We start from the raw sequence: 14181 nt of genomic DNA on the forward strand, positions 1-14181 counted from the left end.
AAATAGATATTTAAATAGATATAAAGAAGAAGTTAAAAGTACCATAGAACAACATAAGCCCATAGAAGTCTAAAGGGAGAATTCACTTTAGTAACCTATCCAAGTCGTTATAATAGTCCACATTCCAGCCAATCAGGCTGTAGCACCCTCTAGAACCTTCTCTCAAGCCCTCAGATTTTCTACCGCACGTCGTGTGAAGGGAGTCTCCCTGAACTCTGCTCAGTTTCTTCAATCTTCAAACCTTTTCATCTTCTTCTACAATGTTTACAACAAAGAAATCTTTATTCAGGCCTTGTTCTACTTGTGGAAAGCTTCGCCTGTTCCATGAGGATCCTCATAAAAGTCAAAGATAAGTGGGAGTTCGCACAGCGTGATGAAATTTGTGGGTTGTAAAGAATTGTAGCGTGCCACTGGATAGAACACTGTCTGACCAAGCAGTGTGAGCACAAAGCTAAAAATGAGAAGGTCCCCCTACTGGGAGGGGAACTAACCAGTGCACAGCGAAAGGACCGTAGTCTTATTCCATAAACATCATAATCACAGCAGTCTGTGTGAAAAGTTTCAAGAATTTTAATCCATTCGTGGAGAATATTCAAGCATATTCAAGTTCAGCCAGAAGCGTGTCGTTACACGTCAAATAATCCAACCATAGTGATTAAATAAACAAGTCCTTTGCTACAATTCTTTACAACCCACAAATTTCATCACGCTGTGCGAACTCCCACTTATCTTTGATTTCTACTTACTCTGCCCCAGGATTTCAGCACGCGCTTCAAAATGAATTTTGATACAGTCTCAGGGATGACTGATCAGAAAGCTTCCACCTTCGCCTACACAACTGATGACGCTGATAAAATATACAGTTTAATTCAGGAAGAAGCTACCGCTGCTGGCAACACCCGCAGCGCTGAAAGCAACCTCAAACAATTGCTCTACCTGCTAAAGAAGGAAACAAATCAGAAATTACATGCGAGTACCCTGATACGGTACCATCGAGTGCAACGGATACCCCGGGGCCTGCGTGTCCCACTTAAACCGCTCTTATGCAAAAACAATGTCAAATTTGTGGAGCGTTGGTACGCTATATTGAATAAGTGTTCCCTCGACTTGATCCTGTTGATCGTCGAGGAACTCTCCAAATCTCTGGAAGAACTATCTCTGGAAATTACCACTATAAAAGAGGAGCTGACCGAGTCACTCACAGCAGATGACCTGAAGAAAATGTTGGATGACATCAGCATTCAACTTGAGAAACACACCCGAGAGACTCAGGAGAGAAAACTGCGTAAATTCAAAAGGGACACTATAGATTATAAGCTCGGCGAGGTATACACCTGGGCAGAGGTGTATGCCCGCCGACGCTCCAACAAACCCTATAACCCTGCTTCTGCCACTGAAACATCATCGTCAGAAGACGACAACAGATCTAGACCAACCCGTGCAACTCCTAACTCTGAATCACAAACACCCAGCACTTCTACAGATTCCTCGGTTCATTTTTTAGAGTCAGGCCCGGATCAACAGGAAGATCCCGGGGGGGCAAAACCCGCCGGAGTTGCAGAAAAAACGCCTCCGCAAACCAAGAAGAACAGAAAAGCCAGACGGTGAAGGCTCAAGACAACCTGGTAATTAACATATCTTCTACCATTCTAACCAGCGACGAAATCAACACCCTGCAAAAGGGTCAATCCTTTGTGCCTACTACCGTTATCAACACACTTGAACTGGAAGTCAGCGCATTTAAATTGATGCGCAACATCCGCCTTAGGCATTATTTCACCAACATCATTCCAGCAACAATACAAGAAGAAGATATGCTACGAGGACTGAGACCCCACAGCACATTCATGGCACCACAAAGCCACAAGATCATTGACGCCTTTGAGAACCTGATCAAACAAGAAATCTTGAACCTGCCTTTTCAAACAACCGTCAAACAAGGTAACCTTACTCGTAAGGAGAGAAACATCCTCCAGAAACTGGCCAATGACCCGACGATAACTTGTCAGAATGCTGACAAAGGTGGTGCCCTGGTCATCATGGACACCAGCTTTTATGATCAACAAGTAGACTCACATATCAACGATCAAAACACTTATGATTTTCTACCCGAAGATCCGACGAAGGAGTACACACAGGACCTGGTACTCATCATTCAGGCAGCATTTGATCAAGGAACGATCAACGACAAGACTCGCAGATTTTTGACACCATCCAATCCTAGACCTCCTGCATTGTATATGCTACCCAAAATGCATAAGCATCCCACACACCCTCCTTTCCGACCGATTGTGTCGACTCGAGGCAGCCTACACGAAAATGTAGGCAAATTTTTGGACAAATATTTGCAACCTTTCGTTGCGGCTACCAAATCACATGTCAAAGACACTACTGATTTTTTATTGAAAATTGCACCCATCATGAACGAACTCAGGAACAACCAACTTATCATGTGTACGGTGGACGTTTGTTCACTTTACACCTCCATCCCACATGATGGAGGTATTGAATCCATTGAAGAAGTGTTATCCTCATCTGATCTGGACGCAGACTTCAAAGTGTTCCTTATGCAATTGACAATATTCACATTATACCACAGCTACTTCTCAGTCAAAGACAAATGGATTTTGCAACTTAATGGCACTGCCATGGGCAATTCGGCAGCTCCTTGCTATGCGAACATTTATATGAAACAATTCGAGGAATCTTACATCTTGAACCAAAGCAGCTGGCATGAACATGGACGACTATACCTACGCTTCATAGATGATATCTTCATACTATGGGAGGGCAATGCAGATACGTTGAATGCCTTTTTGACAACATGGAACCAATTCAACCAAAGAATTCAATTCACATGGGAACATGATGAGAGTACAATACACTACCTGGATGTTGAAATACATAGGAGACAAGGAGAGTGGTCAACCACAGTTTATCGGAAACCCACCGATAGAAACTCCACGCTTCACTACAGTAGTTTTCACCGCTCTGGTTTGAAGAACAATTTACCTTACGCACAACTATTACGGATTAAACGCATAGTTTCAGACAAAGAAGAATGCAAAGTACAAATGCTAAACACACTTGACAGATTGAAATCAAGAGGATACCCCACACCAATATTGGATCTCGCCATGGCAAGAAGTGCCAAAAAAACTAGAACCACCTTACTGCAACCTAAAACAAAAACTGAATCTGAACGTTTGGTAGTAGTTTCGAAATATTCCAAAACATCCAACCGCTTTCAATCGATTATCCGAAAACATTGGTCTATCTTGACCCTGGAACCTGACTTCAATGGTTTGTTTAATCAACCTCCCATTTTTGCATTTACCCGAGGTAGAAACCTCAAAGAAATCCTGAGCAAATCCAATCAAGAAGACGTACACAAGGAATACAAAGGACTGAGACCCTGTTACAACTGTTCTAATTGTAACAACTGCATCACTGGTAACATCATGTGTCATCCCATGAAAGGGCATCCCATCAAGCTCAAAGTAAATGCCACCTGCAACTCGAACAATGTCATTTATCTATTGAAGTGTCCGTGTGGCAAATGTTACGTAGGACACACTGAAAGAAAAATCCGCATCCGGATTTTGGAACATAAAAGTAACATTCGCACCAATAACCTAAAATCCACTGTGGCGGTGCATTTTACCGAATTGAGACATTCTGTGGCTCAACTTAAATTCCTGATTCTGGAACAAGTACCAATAACTTCCAACAATAAGAACACTTTACTTAAGCGTGAAAATTTCTGGATCCGTTTCCTCTCAACGATGGCGCCCAATGGGCTTAACGATCGAATTGAATTTCTTTGTTATCTGTAATATTTCTTGGCTATCTGCACACACCATTTATCACTTCAGTGTACTGTCATTCACCTCTCACATCACACCTTTCCAAAATGGCGATGTTTTCACACTCTGTAGTCCGTTTTTCTTGTCCACTAACACCCTGCACTGCGTCCTTCGTTTATGTTCACTGTCGGTAGTTAACCGCGAGGAGCACTCTCCGTTTTTACAAACACTACCTGGCTGTTATGCCGCTAGGCATCCCGTAGAATCCCAGCATGTGAGTAATTCTTCGACTATTCGCTTGCACTTCTCGGCATGTTTGTCTTCTTGCCATCTCACTCTTTGGTTTGGTACCGTTGCGGATACTCTTTTCACTTTGTCTGTTTTACACGCATTCTCGGGTGGTCTGTTTTCCACGCCTCAACGTTCTTTGCACAACCTCGGATATGACCGCTAGACTTGGCAACCCTTGGGATATGTCACACAGCATTGTAACTATTGTCACGAGTCATTCCAGTTACTCCAATTTGGTTTTTGCATGTTTGCATTCGATCGTTTGTAACTTGTACAGTTTATTGATTCTGTTCATATTTGTATTTCTTTGTAGAGCATTCCCTTGAGAAAGGGCTTTTGCCCGAAATGCATCGGGACTTGTTTATTTAATCACTATGGTTGGATTATTTGACGTGTAACGACACGCTTCTGGCTGAACTTGAATATGCTTGAATATTCTCCACGAATGGATTAAAATTCTTGAAACTTTTCACACAGACTGCTGTGATTATGATGTTTATGGAATAAGACTACGGTCCTTTCGCTGTGCACTGGTTAGTTCCCCTCCCAGTAGGGGGACCTTCTCATTTTTAGCTTGATCCTCATAAAAGGGCATTTATTGCCTGTACCCGGAGCATGAGGTGAGGAACTGCAAGTTTTGCAGAACTTTTTCTTCCAAGACTCTGAAAGATAGAGAGGCCCGTCTCTTTGTGTTGGTACAGAGGTTGAAGACTTCAGACAATCCTGTGTCTGATGTGGAGCGTGTCTTCCTTCCATTCCAAGACCTCTCTTAAACGTGGGTCGGAGACTGAGATGCTTTCTCCTTTTCTAAAAAGGAAGAAGTTGGTGGATGCTTCAAAGTCTGTCTCCCCACGGGATCTGCCGGCCTCTACGCCTACGGGACCTGGTTCTCTGGCTTCACAGTCCCAAACTGTGCCCTCTTCGTCCAAAACGAGTGCCAGCTCGTCGACGGGCACGTTGACGAGATCCGTCGACGTTGTCTACGATGACGACGACATGCTCTATGTCGACGGAGACGACTACGACGACAACATCCGCATCGTCGACTATGAACCAAGAGGTTAGGCCCATAACCTCCATTGTGAAGATCTCGTTGACGGCGAAGAAATCTATCTCGTCGACGACCTTGCCAAAGAAGCATTCTTTGACGAAGGCTTCGTTGACGCGCCACTCGTTGACGGTACCACTTTCGTTGACGGTACCACTTTCGTCGACGGTACCACTTTCGTCGACGGTACCACTTGTACCGTCGACGGTACCACTTTCGTCGACGGTACCACTTTCGTCGACGGTACCACTTTCGTCGACGGTACCACTTTCGTCGACGGTACCACTTTCGTCGACGGTACCACTTTCGTCGACGGTACCACTTTCGTCGACGGTACCACTTTCGTCGACGGTACCACTTTCGTCGACGGTACCACTTTCGTCGACGACCACCTCCTCGTCGACAGCTCCGTCGACGACGAAGAAGACCTCGTCGACGACGGCCGCACCGTCGACGGTAAAAGTCCAGCCTCTGTCGCCGGCTTCCGCTTCTTCGTCGACGCCTGGTTCTACATTGGCGGATCCCTCAGCGACGGATTCGACCACGAAGGGACACTATTCCCTGGCTACTGCAACAACCTTTACTGTTGTGACAGCTTCTATTGTTAAACGTCCTGCTCCGCTGGTTTTGAGTCCTCTTCAAGGTGGTTCTGGCCCCACTGCTCAACTCTTTGCGTCTGCAGAGGAGGAATCTTCGGATGGGTCTTATGTTGATGACACCTTTCGTCCTGCTGCAAGTCCTTCAGTGCTCAATATAAAATATCAGGACTCTGAGGATGAGGACAATGATGACAGGGGTACGCTCTTCCCAGTTCATGATGATCAGCTGGATGTTGACAACGAGGTTCCTATGGCACAAATACCGGCGTGTTTGATATCGAACCTTCAGCACATGTTAGACGATTATAATTGTCGATTCCCACCTTCTGCACAGAATTCTCCTACTCCGCCTCCTCCAACACAAGAGCCACTTCTGTTGCTCAGCCAAGATCACTAGTTCTTCCTGATCCCGATACTGACGATGATGACGTCCGCAAGGATACGGACCAGGACGACTACGCTGTCCTTGCAGATTGGGACAACTATCGGGCCCAGACCCTGTCTCCTCCTCCTGCTTCTCCCCTGGCTTCTCCTCCAGTGGACATTGGGGGTTTCCACAATTTGATGGTGAGAGCTGCGAAGCGTGTTCATTTGCCCATGGAAGTCAGACAACAAGACTGCTTCCTTTATGACTTCAAGGATCAACCTTTGAAGCAAGTACATACTATCCCAATCATTGACTTTATATGGCAGGAGGGGCTTAAACTAATGGAACGGCCTAACTCCATCCCGGCCATGCTTCCATGCCTTGACAAAAAGTATAAGGCGCCTGCGGGTTCACCGGCATGTCTTGTATCGCAATCAAAGGCTATCTCAGTCATTATGCAAGCCGCCCAAAAGAGGTCGCGTAACCCGGCAACTCTGTTGACTTCGCCGCCGGATCAGGAGGGTCGCCGCCTCGATACCATTGGAAAGAAGTTCACCACTATGGCTGCCACGACGGTCAGAGCGGCAAACTCCTTGGCCATCCTCGGACGATATGACCGTCAAATGTGGTCAGAAATCGCGGCTTTGATTGACCTGCTTCCGGACTCCTCCAGGGTGGAAGCCCTTAAGATCGTGGAAGAGAAAATCTCCTCTGAGATCTTAGACTGTGCAATTGATATTTCTTCTACGGGTTTCAGACAGCTCGCAGGTGCTGCAGTCTTACAGATTTTCTTTTTTTTTTTTGTAAGAGAACACAGGAGTGTGACCCATATACCTAGTCGGGATTAGGGTTCAAAGATATAAAGACAATACAATATCCCAACAGGTGAAATTCTAAAGGCAATTATTCTTGCATGCATAAAGCATTACACGAACATGAAGAAAGTAGACACTTATTCAAATAGCTTAGATATAGTTATTACTTTTGTATTTTCATATTGAAAAAGGATAAGGTCATATTCAAACAATTTAAACAGCACCAAATTGAAAGATTCATATGACAACCGAAGGAACTTGGTGCTCAGTATGTACAAGTGGTATGTGGCGACGCAAGTGAAGGTGGTGAACGGCGCAATGTGAGCAAGGTGAAGTAATTGTACAGTGAGTGGCTTAGTGCGTGACAAGGTTATAGTGACTTTATATCGCAATTCACAATTTCAAGAGCGCCACGATGAAAGATGCGCCTATAGTAGCGCTGTGGAGTCGACGCGATTCGGTCCTTTATCAATTGGGGCCATCTTCAGGACATGGTTGTCTCATTTTCAGTGCTGTGGGGCAAAAAGGACATGTAAGGGTTGCTCTGGGAAAGGAGGAAATAATGGAGGTGAAGGGACACGGGGGCCGGGAACGGGAGTCGAGGGGACATAGCGATTAGAAATGGTACCCGGAGGTCCTGAGTAGGTGGCGGGGGGCTAAAGCCAGAGCCCGCAGTTGGCAGGGAAGGTAAGGATGGCACCCATAGGGAATATGGGAGTTGTGAGTTTGGTAGTGGCAGTATAATGCGAGAGGAAGGGAGACTGGCATATATCAGAAAGGAACCTGGACCGTGGTAGGAGCGCTGCAGAAAAGGGGCAGTTGCCCACTTCGGGTGAGAGCACTCTAAGCCAGGTCAGATAGGACCGATGGTATACTTGGGGAAAAAATATTTTCCAAGGGGGAAAAAACACACAAGCTATGCTGGAGGGAAGTGGCACCTACAGCTTATGGGTGGTGCCTCTGTGAGAGTGCGAGAACGGGTGGGAGAAGCCGACTGAGGGAAGTTATCAAGTCAGGGGGGGAAAAAAGAAAAGAGAGGCATGGGGCCAGTGCGACCAGGGCGGTGTGTCTAGATATGCTCCGGGTCGAGCGAGCCAGTGGAGAAGGCGCGCATATGTAAAATCATACCTGTGGCGATAAAACAGTCCGGTATGAGGGATCCGGCGAGGAAGAGCCGGTGGCCGCTGGGGAGCTGAAACAAGGGGGAAGCCAAGGTTGGTGTGTGGAAGAAATGGTGTGCGGGTGGCACGGGTTAGAAAAGTAATTTACCTGGCAATGGCAAGAAGCCAGAGCGATAATTTGTCGGCGTCTGGGCGAAGAGCAGTAGTCCAGTAAATTGGGCAGGTTGGAGCTAAAAGATAAAGGGGCCAAATCAAGGTGGGCGCATGCAGGGCTACCGGCGGTGTGTGGCAAGAGTGATAGGTGGCGGGAAATACCTGTATCAGTCAAGCTAGAGCGTTAATTTGTCGGCGTTCGGGCGGAGAGCAGTAGTCCAGTAAATTGGGCAGGTTGGACCTAAAAGATAAAGGGGCCAAATCAAGATGGGCGCATGCCGGGCTGCCAGCGGTGTGTGGCAAGAGTGATAGGCGGCGGGGAATACCTGTATCAGTCGAGATCGTGGTTCGAAGTCAATCCGAGCGGTCTTACAAGCAGAAGTGAAGGCTGCAAGAAGCTTCCGTGTTAGGAGGTCACGGGGCCGTCAGAGCCTGAGAAGATAATTGGTGAAGGGGTGTGAGAAGTTGGCCTGATGTGCAGTGTTCACTATTCTAGTGATCACTATATATCAGTCCAAACAACCCTTATTGATGATTGGTTGTAAGTCAACCTTATAGACCAGCTATCCTAGTAGCATGGATACGAGCAGTCTAAGGCTAAGACTCTAGAGGGCGTGTTAAGCCAGCTGTTTTACCATCACATTACCCCTTGAACACCCCGTGAAAGGACACCACACAAGTGTTATGAAAATAAACAGTGTATTTATTAGAATCACAACAACCCTGTACTCTTTATGAGGACAGGGTGCTAGGCACACAACAAAACTCTTACGAAAATACTTAAGTTAGCACGTTATACACAAATGCCCGAGGGGCACGAAAAACCATATACTTTAAAAGTGGAATGCGAAATTACTAGCAGGTAAGTACAGTACTAATAGGCTTTGGACTCGCTAGGACTTGACTATAGAATCGTTAGATTACTTCTAGGAGACCTAGGGGACTCGGGTGCAGAGTGTGCACTCTCATGCGGGACAAAGTCTATGGGAGCTAGTAAAGGCAAAGTTAGTGTTCACGGGCGAACCCGACCTGGTAGGAAGAAAACGACAGTGGATCCTGACCCTAGGATAGTGAGGCTATGCTGGGACACCGAAGTGCCGAAGTTACCTAGCCCAGGGGCTGCAGCTGCATAGGTCTGAAAAGACGTCGGGAATCTCGTTGCCGGACCAGGAGCCTGGAAGAAGGAAGTTGCTGGCAGGCGACCAGTGAAGGAAAGTTCGATGGATCCAAGCCTGGATCAAGGAAGAAGAAAACCTGAAAGCAGAGGGGACCAAGTTCTTGAATCACTAGCCAGTGATTAAGTGGGCACCAGGATGGCACCGGGCGAAGTCACCTCGACTAGGTGAGTGGGCGACGCTGGCTCTGCAGATCTCACGGACCAGGAGGCGTTGTCGGCGACCAGGATGGAGAGGCGAGCTGTCCCACGATGGATGAAGCTGTTGGCGTCGAAGTTACCCAGGATTGGGCAACAAGCCTTGGCTAATTCAAGCCCACGCGGTGGACTCAAAATGGCATCTTGAGTGGACCAGGAGGGTCCGGAGTGCTCCTCTTCTGGAAGGGAGCAAGGGCCAGTCTGGAGCAACCAGACTAGCAGCAGTGATGTCGTCGGGCGTCGTTCAGGAGGCCACAAGCCAGCGGGCTAGTAGCCAAACAACGCGGTGAGCAGCAAAAAGCAGAAGGGCCCCACGCCGATCGTGGAGATGCTGGGGGGCTACTCTTCGGTGCTGGAGCTGCTCAGGGTCGGGGCTTCTCGGACCCCAAAGCACTCACCAGGAAATTACTCGGCGGGCTTGCTGTGCAGAAGTCGTGCAGTCTTGAAGATGGCCGGTCCCTCGAGGTCTCGTCACACCCACGAATCTCAGCGTGACTGATGATGTAGGTAGAGGTCAGAGGTGCCAGGGAAGCCGGTTCTCGTCGAGCTGGGCAGTCTTGATCCGGAGGAGAGACTTGCAGCAGACCGCAGTGTTCTTAAGATGGTGCCTGCGGATGCAGGGTGACTACTCCTTAGTCACAAGGGAGAAATCTTAGGAAGAAGTCTTGAGTTCCTTTCGTGGAAAGTAGTTTCAGGATTCAAAGATGATCTGATTTGGAAGGGGGCCAGTTCCTACCTTTATCCTGTAAAAAGGGGCTGGCACGCGACTAAGTCCTGCCCTAGGGGTGGGACTAGGAGGGGGGTGGTTACACCCACTTCCTTGGCGGGCTTTTCCCCAGCAGAGGGTCTGGAGTGACCCTGGAACTGGTTCCAGCCAGCCTATGCACAGTGAGCACCGGGGTGCCACGTGCAGTCACCTTCCTCTAAAGCCCTGCCTACCTACAATACACAAAACCCTGTCTGGGATGGTGCTGGCACCGCCCCTGGCAGGAAACCCTTTGTCCTTATCTCCTGCTCTGGGAGGACTCCCAGCAGCAGGAGGGCAGACTTGTGTCTCGGTGGCAGCATCCATTTTGTGGAGCTGAGGCTCTGTTTGACTTTAACCGGGGTTAGGGGTTACATACATGTCGTGTCCCTCTAGAAGGGTGGAATGCTAACCCCGTCGCCAGAATTGGCGAGGAGTTAGTATTCCAATTCGTATGACACCTTACTCGACATGTTTTGATAAAGCGATACCAGAGTTGGCATATAACCGCGAGGATTATAATGCACTTAAGAGTATATGGTATGCGATATCATGGAAACGGCTAAGGGATGGATCCCGAAAGCCGCAGACAGGCTCAGCTCATGCCAGAGCACCATCTCACACGATTCCAAGCACTCTGCCTTCAGGATTGTTAAGGCCTGCCATAGGAGTGACTGATAGGAGATCTGTGTGTCCATTTTAGGGCTAGATATAGGTATACTATATCTAAAGCAAAGGGTGACTACACCACCTTGCCCCAGCTGTCGTGCAGCCAGTTGTGTCAGTTTAGTTAGTCAGCCCAGGGGTGGCATAATACATGCTTCAGCCCCTGGGAGACTTCTGGGTACCTCAGCCCTGGGTACAGGGACTTAGAGAGGGCCCAGTGCCAATTCAGTACCTGAGTACAATTTGGATAGAGAGAACAGCTAGGCTGTGGGTCTGATTAGCAGGCCCACAGCCAGGGAAAGTCGTAAACCAGTGCAGCAAAAAGCAAAAATGTGGGTGATCATAGGATTGCAGACCCTACTCTCCTACATGACCCCCCCCCCAAACTTTGGGACAATAAACTAACCTTGACCAGGTGAGTCTTCTTGCTCTAAGTGGAAATACCTGGAGAGCCCATCAGCATTGCTGTGATCAGTACCAGGTCTATGCTCCACTGTAAAATCCATCCCCTGTAGGGAAATGGACCACCTAAGCAGTTTGGGGTTTTCACCCTTCATCTGATTTAGCCACAAGAGGGGATTATGGTCTGTCTGAATGGTGAAGTGAGTGCCAAACAAGTAGGCCCTCAGCCTCTTCAGGGCCCAGACCACAGCAAAGGCCTCCCTCTCAATAGCTGACCAATTTTTCTCTCTGGGTGTCAACCTCCTACTAATGAAAGCAATAGGCTGATCATTACCATCAAAATTCAGTTGAGACAGAACAGCCCCCACACCCAACTCAGAAGCATCTGTTTGGACAATGAATGGCTTGGAGTAATCTGGACTCTTTAGGATAGGTGCTGTGCACATGGCCTGCTTTAGGTCATTGAATGCTTTCTGACAGCTTGCTGTCCACTGAACTTTCTTTGGCATCTTTTTGCTTGTCAGGTCATTAAGAGGGGTCACTATGGACCCATAATTTCTGACAAACTTCCTATAGTACCCAGTCAGGCCCAAGAAAGCTCGAACCTGAGTCTGGGTGATTGGAGGAGTCCAGTCCTTGATGGCCTGTATCTTACTCTCCAGTGGCTGAACCTGGCCTCCACCCACAAGGTGGCCCAGGTACACAACCTGTGTCTGCCCTATCTGGCACTTTGTGGCCTTGATAGTGAGGCCTGCCTTTTGCAGGGCCTCTAACACTTTCCTCAGGTGGACCAGGTGATCCTCCCAGGTGGAGCTAAAGACAGCAATATCGTCTAGATATGCTGCACAGAAGTCATCCAGCCCAGTGAGGACTTGATTCACCAACCTTTGGAAGGTGGCAGGTGCATTTTTCAGTCCAAAGGGCATTACCACAAATTGATAATGCCCTCCAGGGGTGGAAAATGCTGTCTTGGGTTTGGCCTCCTCAGCTAACCTGATTTGCCAATACCCAGCTGTCAAATCAAATGTACTTAAGAAGTTGGCAGAAGCCAATTTATCTATAAGTTCATCTGCTCTTGGTATTGGGTGGGCATCAGTCTTAGTGACTGCATTGAGGCCTCTGTAGTCTACGCAAAACCTCATCTCTTTCTTACCACCCTGGGTGTGAGGCTTTGGCACTAGAACTACTGGGCTAGCCCAAGGGCTATCTGAGGGCTCAATGACTCCCAGCTCCAACATTTTCTGCGCTTCAGTTTTGATGCAGTCTCTAACATGATCAGGCTGTCTGTAGATTTTACTCCTGACAGGCAGACTGTCTCCAGTGTCAACATCATGGGTACACCAATCAGTTTGGCTGGGTGTCAGAGAGAACATATGTCTGAAGGATTGCAGGACTTGCCTGTAATCATGTTGCTGATGTTCAGTGAGGCTGCCACAAAAGACAACACCATCAACTGATCCATCATCAGGATTCTGAGTGAGCAGGTCTGGGAGAGGGTCACTCTCTTCCTTCTGTCCCTCATCTGTGGCCATGAGCAAGCTCATGTCCTTCCTGTCAACATATGCCTTGAGCCTGTTAACATGGAGCACTCTGAGAGGGCTCCTGGGAGTTCCAAGGTCCACCAAGTAGGTAACCTCTCCCTTTTGCTCAATGATGGTGTGGGGCCCAGACCATTTGTCTTTAAGAGCTGCTGGGGCCACTGGCTCCAGCACCCACACCTTCTGTCCTGGCTGGTACACAGTCAGAACAGCCTTTTGGTCATGCCAAGCTTTTTGAAGTTCCTGGCTGGCCTCAAGGTTTTTAGATACCTTTTCCATGTACTCAGCCATCCTGGAGCGGAGACCAAGTACATAGTCCACTATGTTGGTTGCAGGCTTTTTGAGAGGTCTCTCCCATCCTTCCTTCACCAAACACAGGGGTCCTCTTACAGGATGCCCATACAGAAGCTCAAAAGGGCTGTAGCCAACCCCCTTCTGTGGGACCTCTCTGTAAGCAAACAAGAGGCAGGGGATCAGGACATCCCATCTTCTCCTAAGAGTTTCAGGTAGTCCATGAATCATCCCTTTCAGGGTCCTGTTGAATCTCTCAACAAGCCCATTGCATTGTGGGTGGTAGGGTGTGGTGAACTTGTAGTTCACACCACACTCCTTCCACATTGCAGTCAGATATCCTGACATGAAGTTTGTACCTCTGTCAGAAACGACCTCCTTAGGGAAACCCACTCTGGAGAACACTCCAACTAGGGCTCTTGCCACTACAGGTGCTGTAGTGGTCCTAAGGGGAATAGCTTCAGGATACCTGGTGGCATGATCCACCACCACCAGTATAAACTTGTGCCCTGATGCTGTCTGGGGTTCCATTGGACCAACAATGTCAATCCCCACTCTTTCAAAGGGAACCCCCACCACAGGTAGTGGTATGAGGGGGGCCTTTGTTGTGCCACCTGACTTACCACTGGCTTGGCAAGTGACACAGGAGCGACAAAACTCCTTGGTATTCTCATTCATATGGGGCCAGTGAAAGTGTGAGACAAGCCTGTCCCAAGTCTTTGTCTGACCTAAGTGACCTGCAAGGGGAATCTCATGGGCCAAGGTGAGAAGGAAACCTCTCAGAGACAAGGGGATGACCAGCCTCCTGGTTGCACCAGGCTTGGGGTCTCTTGACTCAGAGTACAGGAGTCCATCTTCCCAGTATACCCTGTGGGCACCTGTGGCATTCCCTGCTGCCTCAGCAGCAGCCTGCTGTCTGAGGGGTTCAAGGGAAGGGCAGCTCAACTGTTCCTTCCCCAGGTCTGCT

At 48.2% G+C, this 14181-nt stretch overlaps 1 protein-coding gene across 1 annotated transcript in view; it reads left to right on the top strand.

Moving 5' to 3' along the window:
• Window positions 1–14181, top strand: part of ATRN (attractin) — an 800866-nt gene that overhangs the window by 148224 nt on the left and 638461 nt on the right. The gene's annotated exons all lie outside the window — the stretch shown is intronic.

Source organism: Lissotriton helveticus, chromosome 2_2 (genome assembly GCF_964261635.1).
Source record: "Lissotriton helveticus chromosome 2_2, aLisHel1.1, whole genome shotgun sequence".
NCBI classification, from domain to species: domain Eukaryota; kingdom Metazoa; phylum Chordata; class Amphibia; order Caudata; family Salamandridae; genus Lissotriton; species Lissotriton helveticus.